A 9,848-nucleotide genomic window follows, 5' to 3' on the forward strand; every position below is an offset into this window, starting at 1 on the left:
AGTAGGCCACTGTGGACTTGTCAAAGAATGCACTGGTTACTTATGGTTATCTTCATTAATCCGAATCCAAGTCTTCCTGATACAGTCCTAGGGTTCACGCCCTCGCGACCCCAAGGGGAATGATTATGGTGCTTTTGTGATTGTGTTTCTGCTTGGTAATTACAGGAAGTGTGGAGAGACCACTTCCTCTTTGTAGTGACAGCTGGGTAATGGCGGCAATGTTGGGGAAGTATTTTGAAATTTGCTAGGGAACAATGTCTGCAAGGAGGAGATGTGATCTCACAAGCAAAGACTGGATTGGGGAAGATGGACATGGAGGTAATGAATCCATATCGAAGCTGTTTAGCGAAAACAAAGTGTAATCCATTTATTCTCTCTCTGTCCTGAAGTTGGATTGATCAATTAGGGTTCATGCGGTCTGGGTTATATCTAATTTATAGGTAGGCATGGTTATTACTGGGTCAATCTCAAAGGTGGAAAGTGTTGAAGCCTTTCCCATGGCATCTTTTACAGCACATGATAACTTTCTTTTAGTTCACTTGAGAACAGCAAATGCTAGCAGTGCATTGGTATGTGTACCCACAATACAGGTGGAAAGGATCTAAATCATTTTGTAAAGTTTTTACACAATTTTGATTTAGGAACTTAACACAAGAACATTGGGTATTGTGTATGTATGGGCTGGCAGCATCCAGCTCCTTTTGCGGAAGAAGGTCAGCTGGGGGGAATACAATTTCGCTCCAGTACATATTTAAGAGTAAAATAGTTGGATTCAAACATCTTGCGTGTGTCAGGCATACATGGGTGCACTTTCTATCAAAAGCAAATTTATTTTGCACACCACATTTAGCTTGACAAAAGGAAGGGATTGCTCCGATGAACAGTGTGTGCTGATTACACGAGAGGATGGTTTACCTTTGGAATAGAAGTAAACATGTGAGGCAAATGTATAGATCTCAGTCTTGGAGGGTTCAAAATCAGGTCACCAAAAAGATAAAAATGACTACACTTCTCCAGTCCACCATTTAAAAGCCTGAGAATCTGTATTCTACCCTACATCTTCAGTCAAGTAGTTAAACAAGTGAGGATTTTACTAAAAGAGGTGCTGCCAAAATGATGCTATGTATTGATTCGAGACACCTAAGTATTTGCTGGAGTATTTTTGAGATTTTTACAATGCTTATAATGATCATAATCATTCCAATGACTTGTGCTCTGTATCTAATGAGTGGAATCAAAAACCTGAAGGGGCAATGCTGCTTCGCTATTTACAAAACACAATAAAAGTTCTTTAAAAAATTATGAGCACCTTGTAGGGGTTTCATACTTTTAAGGCTGTTTCCTTCTAGTGAATATGAACTCAGTTGATCTGGGTTCTTTAACCAGTATTATTGTCAAGACACATTTTAGCAGGAAGAGATGACCCTTACTTTATGAAGATTAGGGTTGGAGCTCACAAAGATGGCTATTCGCTGAATCGGCTGAGCGCCTCACCAGGCATCCCGTCTTGTCCGCCCGGTCTCGGGGTGCAACCAGCCCGACTTCATATACAACAGACGTCCCTGCCATGGCCTCGATTACCCTGACCTGCATCCAAGGCTGTGGGGGTTAGGAGAAAGTAGGTGCTGGACTGCATCCTAGAGGCGGGGCCACTGCGCTAACCTTTCTTGTTCTCTTGGCTGGACATCTACGTTGGAGGTGCAGCCTCCCACCAGGCATCTGGCCTGCCTGAACTAGCTAATCAGAGGCCCCAGCGTTCAGCTTGGTCAGCGGCAGCACCACAGGCATCTTGGTGCTCCCCAACTCCTGCCACAGAGCATAGGACGCGATCTGTGTGGTGCACTGGAGCACTGCTTCCCTGTAGGCATGGGCTACGGATGCCACTTGAAACCTTCAACAGAGCGTTCCTATGGTTAGCCCTTGGGTGTTGACCCACCTTCCAACCCCCCCCCCCTCCGCCCACAGGGTTGTGTGAGCTCAGCTGCTGCCTAATCCTCTTCCACCACAGGCTGACCTGTGTCACTCAGCCCCACTGCGGCCGACCGGCATACCCAGCATCCACTAGACCATCTCAGCCCTCAGGCGATGCCCTTTCATCACCACATTTTGCTCCCTGTAGGCCCCTCTTGCTTGGTCAGCAGGAGTAGAGGAGGGAGCCCTGGACTCTCCCCCGTAACCTGAAACACAGCTGCTGCCCTGTGACCTTGGGGTCTTGTAAGCCGTTGCACCTTTGCCTGCTGAACATTGTTACTTATACTCGGTCCCTCCTGGTGCCTAGGCCCACAAAGGGGCTGCCAGCATTACGTCCAGGTTGGGTATCTCAGTGGGCCCCTTGACCAAAGCTTGATCCACAGAATGATTTCCACAGACCCGTATTGTGCTAGTGGAATGGCTTGTCACCCTTATGTTCTGTCTTCTGTGCACGGGCCTCTGTGTTCCCATACCCAACCTCCACATCTTCTCACTACTTTTCTCAGAAGCCGTGAGATATTCCCAATCAGCTCTGAAAAAGACCCCTCCCCCTGGGGAAACCAAAGCCAGAAGAGCAAGACATGAAGGCGCTCCTCAAGGAAATCTCGTCCATTGAGTCTATCCTCATGGCGATGGATGCAAAAATGTCCTACCTTACCTCAGATTTTAAATCTCTTAGTCAGGTTATGGCGATGATCTGTATCCGTCTGGGTGGGGCTGACAATCGCTTGGATGCCGTCAAAGCTCACTATGAGATTCTCCCGGACTGGAGCTAAGCCATTGACATTCTCTACCGAAAGCTGACTGAGCTGGTGGATAGGGCGAGAAGGGACAACTTCAGGACTTACAGAGTCCTGTAGGGTGACGAACAGCCGGATATGATCGCCTACTTGACGTTCATGCTCCCACATCTCCTCCACCTGCGCCTCTTGGAACCTCTTGGAACCTCTTGAGCTCCAGTCGGTGCACTGAATTAAATCCCGCCACACCTCGAATACTATCTCTCTCCACCCACACACCCGGGCAATTCTCCAGGTTGTCTGTTGGGTCTTGGAACCCCCTCCTCTTAGCAGGATCTCGTTTTCTGCAGACTATTCAGCGGCAGCTAATGCTAGCTACAGGTGGTTCCTTGAAACCCACCCCAGGCTGAAGCACCGAGATCTGAAACATTAAATATGGCCTACTTGATCTGGCCACGGTGAAGGTCACCTACGAAAGGCACACTGTGGAGTTTCTGTATCCTTGTGAACTGAAAGCCTTTCAGACACGCTGGAGGACTCTTCGATGGACCTGGCATCATTGGCCCCCAAGGATGGCACCCAATGGAGTAACTCGCTCACCTCCCATCTAGAGCCCCCTTGCCACCTCTCCCGACATTCACATATGGGTGAGTTGACCAGGAGAGAGTCTGACAGGGCCGGACTTCATCAAGTGGTGGACAGGGACAAATCACGCTCTCCATTAAAGCACCTGATTGGAGAATGAGGGCGCCGGAGTCTGATTGTATCCTTTTGTGGTGGCAATGAACTGCCCATCTGCTATGTGTTTCCCTGCCGTCGTTTCTGTTGGGGATATGAACTGGTCTACTTTGGTGCCCTGGACTCTGAGACTGAGGACTCTTTGGGACACATGCTTGAACTGGCAGAGGGCACACAGAGACTTGTCTATGCTATTCCTCTACATCTGCTGCGATGCCCATTCATCCTGCCTGTCCCTGTTGTACTGTTTAATGCTTCTTTTCTCACTTAGTTTGACGCCCCATGTCTTGGACAGCAGACCACTGGGTTGGGTATAGCCTTCATTTCACTGCACTCTTCTTTGCACTTTCTCCATGCAGTGGGTCATGTTCCATATGTTTGAAGCCTTCCGGCTGCCTTGGGCTCTTGCGTGTCCCATCCCTGCCCTGTGTTTTGGCCATCAGAGTGCGTGAGATGTCATCACCGCTCCAGTGTTGACCCCCCATTTCTACCTCTCTCCTCCAAGGTGCCCCTTTCTCCTCTATGCCCCGTTTCCACAGCCGATTCCCCCCTCCCCCAACAAGGCTTACTCCCGCCTCTGTTATTGCTGACTTTGAGGCCCTCCTCCTTGCCTGGCAGGTTGGATTGACTCTAGCTGGGCTACGCATGGCTTGGGTATAAACTCGAGCTCAAAGTTGTTTGTTCCCATCTTTGCTCACCTTCCCCCCTTTTTCTTGCACTTCCTTCCTTCCTCTCCTAGACCTGTCTCCGTAGTTGAATCCCATTGGTGCCAGCAGCGCAGGGCACTTTCTGTTCCTTCTCCCCTAACATCTCCTGCTTCCTTTACATCCCTGTCCCAGAGAATGGCTGTGTCACTGGCAGTAGTATCCCTTAACATCATTGGCATGAATCATTACATTGAATGTAAGAAAATGTTATACTATCTACACACTAAACGGGCAGCCATAGCCTTCCTCTACGAAACGCACCATTCCCTGCGGAATCTACCAAATTAGGGCTATATTGGGTGGTTTGAGTTTCCAGTATTAGTCGAACTGGTAACAATGAGGGGGCGCTTAGCTGTGCCGGGCTGATCCTAGAAGTGGGAGGTGGCTATGCTGCTTTGGCGGACACTAGCATATTGGATACTTCAGACGTGGGTGGATGTAGAAGGTAGGTGGGTCTTTTTACAGCTGTGTATACTGCACCGCCCATCATAGTGGGCTCGATCTAGGCCCCCATCACCGATGAGACTCACTTCCTGGCTTGTGTCTTGTGGCTTCTGCAAGGGTTTGGTAGGACCCCTGTCCTTCTGGGAAGGGACTGGAATATGGCTCCGGACCCAACGCTGGACTGGACGGGACAATCAGACGTCCAACATGGCCATGAGAGGTCATTGCTCAGAGACCTTCTTTTAGATCATGTTCTTTGTGACGTCAGGGTCATTCTTCACCCAGTGGAGAGGGATTGCTCTTTCCTCTCTTGCCCTCATTGGACTTAGTCTCAGATCAACTACTTCCTACTTCAAGCAAGCCTCCTTCCATATGTGACAAGTTGTGACATCTTGGAGGGGGGTATCACTGACCACTGCCCGGTCTGCCTTGGCTTAGAAATGGGGGCGCGCCCCCACCCCTACCCCAGTGGAGGATAAAGGCTTTTGCCTACAAAACCCCAAAAGGTAGACTGCAACTCTGTAACCACCTTCATACCTATTTCTTGGAGAATGAAAAATCCATGGGCTTTCTCGGAGTCCTCTAGGTGGCATGTAAGGCCACGCTGAGGGGACAAATGATACAGGATTCTGTGTTACCGAAGCACAAAACCCACTCGGAGCTTCAAGTCCTGGAGGCTGAGGTACGCTCCCTCACAACCCGTACATGGAGGCCCCTACCCAGGCCCTGCCGACTCAACTGGAACAGGCAAAGATTCCCTTGAACTCCTTCTTTAGGAAAGTGGTGGAGAAGCTGTTCAATTGCTGTGCAAATGGACCCCCGTGAGGGCACACTGGTGCAGGGTCACCCTCTCGTCCCTTGGTCGGAAGAGTAATAAAAGAGAGATCGGCACTGGAGTCAAGTAAAAGAAACCAAGTTTATTAAATGCTCATGAACAGGACTGCATCCGAACAACACCCTCAAGTGTTGTGGGAGGACGTACACATAGTGCAAAAACCATTGTCCTTATATACTGTTTGTTAGAATGCAATCTCATGAGAAGGAAAACTGGAGGGAACAGGTTTAAGCACGGAAGTAGCTATAGACAAACAAGAACAAAGCCGGACCAGATGGTCAGCAGATGAGGAGAGGCAGTAAGGAATGTTTATGGCGGCAATAAGCTATCAATCGATAACCTCTGAAACTAGGTGCACCGGCAGCTGCAACCCTCCAGAACGTACACCAGACTGACCATGTCAGAGAGGTCAGCTAAAGTTAGAGGACACAGGCTGGGTGAAAAGACGAACAGCAGAGAGTAAAATGAACACGACAGAAACTAAATTAACACGACAGTCAAAATGGCTGCTGCTTACGCTAATGTAAAATTTACACTTTTCCACATTGCGGAATACTCTGAAAGAAACCAAGCAGAATAACATTGTTGCTGTTTGACAAACCCGAGTCACTCATCCACCTTGGGTAGTTTTGGGAACCTTAAAACTAATGGTGTTACCCAAGTGGCACATTCTAAGTTTTCCCCAGTGAAGTTTGAATCTGAGCAATGAGGAAGGTTACACGATAAGTAGTTGGACAGTTGCAGTGCTACTACGTTAGATACTATGAAGATACATATTTAACAAGTTATGCTTTCTTTTTAACTTTATTTAACCATGTGTTTCAACTGCCTAATACTGAGGCCTGAGCAGAAGAAGCATTGTGTGATCTTGATGATCATTAATTCACACTTAAGCATAATATCAAACAGCAGTCTAATGGTGTAAAACACTAACTATCACAAGTGACACTCAATTATATCAAGTGTTGTTAAAACAGTCATTTTTTGAGAGTCCTATTTTGAATTTACATGGACAAGGTGTGGACTAGGTAATGATCAAGGGCATACCATATTACTTAAAGTTTTTGTAGTTTTTGACTCATTCAGAGGAGGCAGCCAAACTTCTTGCTTCTGTTTCAGTCCCTTACTCCATACTGATGAATTGAGCTTTTCAAAGTGAAATGGTGAACTTGAAAACCTAGTTGACAGGGCCTGCTTATATTCAGAAACAATTGTTTTGGCTCCACGCAAAGTCGCACACACATGTCATTTCAGAGGATGCAATCAGTATCAAGTACATTTCAGCTTAGTTGCTATTCTACCCTGTGGAAAACCAACATCCTAAAAATCCAATCACTCTGGCTTTCCTTGTGATGGCTTATGTCTCATAATGTTCACTGGATTTGGGGATCAGACTAAGACAGCCTCTAACCAATTAGGAGCTGTTGCTGGCTTTAGTTCTTCGTACCAGGGCTGGATATAGAAGAAGCATATTTCATTTGTGAACGTATTTGTCATTTCTTTGCTCATGTACGCCCTCTCTCAGTACACAGGAACAGGGGTCTCACTTTGGGCGAGGAGTTGGGTGTTATACCCCCTAATAAATTTATTTTCTGGTAAATAGTTGGATACAGTTGCTTTCGGTCGGGTATGGTGGTGTGTCTGTCAGATTTTAACAGGAAGTTTGACAAACACACTCTCTCTGTTTTGAAAGTCTTAAAAATGTTGGTTAGTTTACAAAATATACTATTTTCCGATACTTAGTACCCCTACCAATCTGCATTCCTTTCCGTTTCCACTTCCCCATAAGTACCTGTCAGGTGCCCTGCTTGTTGTATAATGTATTTTAACATTAAATACCTGCGTGATTGAAGTCGCGGCCGGCACAACTCGCGGGTGGGGAGTTGGGGGTCATGTGCAGAGGGGGAGGGGGGGGGTGTATTTTAAATAAAAAAAAAATTTAAGTTACCTTCGGCGTTCCGGTCTTGCGTCGCATCCTCCTGTCCTCACAGGAAGCAGGCATCCTCCCTCCCCTTCCCCTGATCCAATCACAACGCTGCCATGGCAATGGCAGCGTTGTGGTTGGCTGGGACGCAGACCACACAGGCGTCTATGGGGAGGCCGTTTTCTCCATGCAGGCTGCATACAGCCTACGTGGAGAAAACTGGAGAGTGTGCATGACTGGTTTGATCGGCCCTGGGGCTGACCTAACAGTCAGCACCCACAACATTGGGCTAGCCACTCCTCCCCGACTCTGACCAATCAAACCCTTCTTGTGGTTTCTTGCAGTGCGAGAAACAGAAACATAAAATGGTATAAATACCATTTTATGTTTCTGCTTCTCGCACTGCGAGAAAGCAGTGGGGCGGCGTTCCTCGACCCACATGGAGGAGCCGCCTCTGTGTGATTGTTGGAAAACCTGAAGCTCACTCCCCCCAATCTTATTGACCAAGCTACGCCCCTGCACAGGAAGATCTGCTGGAACGGACTTGATCCAAGGAAGGTTGACAAAAAGAAATCTTTCTTCTCCATTGGAGAGGATGTTATTTTGTAACTGGACACCCAACAGCATGCCACAATAATAATAATAATAATAATAATAATAATAATAATAATAATAATAATAATAATATGCCAGTTTGTACAGCGTCTGGTTACACTAGGCTAGTGTGTCCCCGCGCTGAGGTATCTTCCACCAAGAGGCAAGTTGCCCACGCCCTCTCCCCACCCTTCAAACCCTGCCACCTAAAAGCTATTCAGCGAAACATGGGGAATATTTTAAGCGGCAAAAAGGAAGGTTTTCAAGTTCTTGCGGAAAACCGTCTCCAAGGCCTCCAACCGAAGGTAACCTGGGAGTTTGTTCCATTGTTGAGCCGCCAGGAAACAGAAGGAGCGTCCGCCCATTCTAGCCCTCCTGATAGCGGGGATCTTGACCTGCCCCATTCCGCTGGATCTCAGTTGGCGTGATGGGGTATACGCGGTCAGAAGGTTATGTAGATAAGTGGGCCCCTTCCTGTATAGAATCCTATGGCTTACACATAGAGCCTTGAACAGGATTCGCTCCTTGATCGGCAGCCAGTGCAGGGCAACCAGGGCCCTACTAGAGGAGGCTCTCTTGGGTAGCATCAGAACCATGCGGGCTGCTGCGTTTTGGATACGCTGCAGCCTCTGACATTAGCACCCAGGTACAGGACATTTCCGTAGTCCAGCCTAGAGGTTACCAAGGCATTGACCATGGATTTCCTCGCTGTGGTGGGCAGCAGGTCCAGTGTCTTACGGAGACCACACAAGATTCCAAAACATGTGCCTGCCACCCGCCTTGTGTGGTGCTCGAACGAGAGCTTGGGGTAAAGCCACACCCCTAGGTTCTTGACCTGCTCACTCAGCTCTGGGGTTGGACCCAGGATTTGTAGCCACCAAGCTGATGTCCAGACAGAGGGAGCTTTACCCACCACCAGCACCTCTGTCTTGCTCCTGTTCAGTTTGAGGCAGTTGTTGGCCATCCATACTGCTAGTTCCTGCATGCATAAGTTGAAATTGCAGGCTGTCTTAGTGTTGTCCTGTGCAAGGGAAACAACCAATTGGGTGTCATCGGCGTACGACATGGCTTCGATGCCAAACTTCCCCGTAATCTCTGCCACCGGAGTGACATAAAGATTGAATAGCGTTGGACTGGGGGTAGATCACTGGGGCACTCCCTCTTTCAGCCCGATGCTCTTCGACAGATAGGGTCACTGAGCTACCTGGAAACTACGGTCCCGCAGAAAAGATTCCATCCAATTCAGAGCCTTACCACCCACTACTCCCCTTCTTAGACATTGTAGCAACGTATGATGGGCCACCGTGTCGAAGGCGGCACTCAGATCTAATAGAATTAAGGCCGCCGTCTGTCCCTCATCAACGTTCTTTCTAATAGTCTCGGTGGAGAGGAGCAGGGCTGATTCAGTCGAGTACAGTGCTCTGAACTCGGACTGGGTGGGGGGGAGAAGGTCATATTTGTTTATATGAGCCGTTAGCTGGTTGTTCACTACCTTTTCTGTAATTTTTGAGAGATATGGAAGTAAGAAGATCGGCCGCAAATTGTCTAGCTGGTCTGCGCTGATATTAGGCTTTTTTCTTCAGCGGTAAGACCACTGCCTCCTTCCATTTTTTTGGCACGATGCCTGAGCTAAAGGAGAGATCTAACAAATGCCTGATATATGGTTCAAGGCCCTCCATACTCCCTCTCAGCACCCCGGGCCTAGCCGGATCTCTGGGGAGCCGGACTTAATGCTGCTCGCTATCTTTATTAGGCTTTCGTGGTTGGGAATGGTGAAGGTATTCAGCCCTTTTCCTCCTCTTATGTTGCAGGGGGCCGGATCCTCATCGTGCCCTATCCTTGCTGAAACTGGGAAGGTGGAATATATCTTCTCAACCTTTTTGGCAAAGAACTCT

The sequence above is a fragment of the Lissotriton vulgaris genome, chromosome 12 (assembly GCF_964263255.1).
Source record: "Lissotriton vulgaris chromosome 12, aLisVul1.2, whole genome shotgun sequence".
In the NCBI taxonomy this organism is placed as follows: Eukaryota; Metazoa; Chordata; class Amphibia; order Caudata; family Salamandridae; genus Lissotriton; species Lissotriton vulgaris.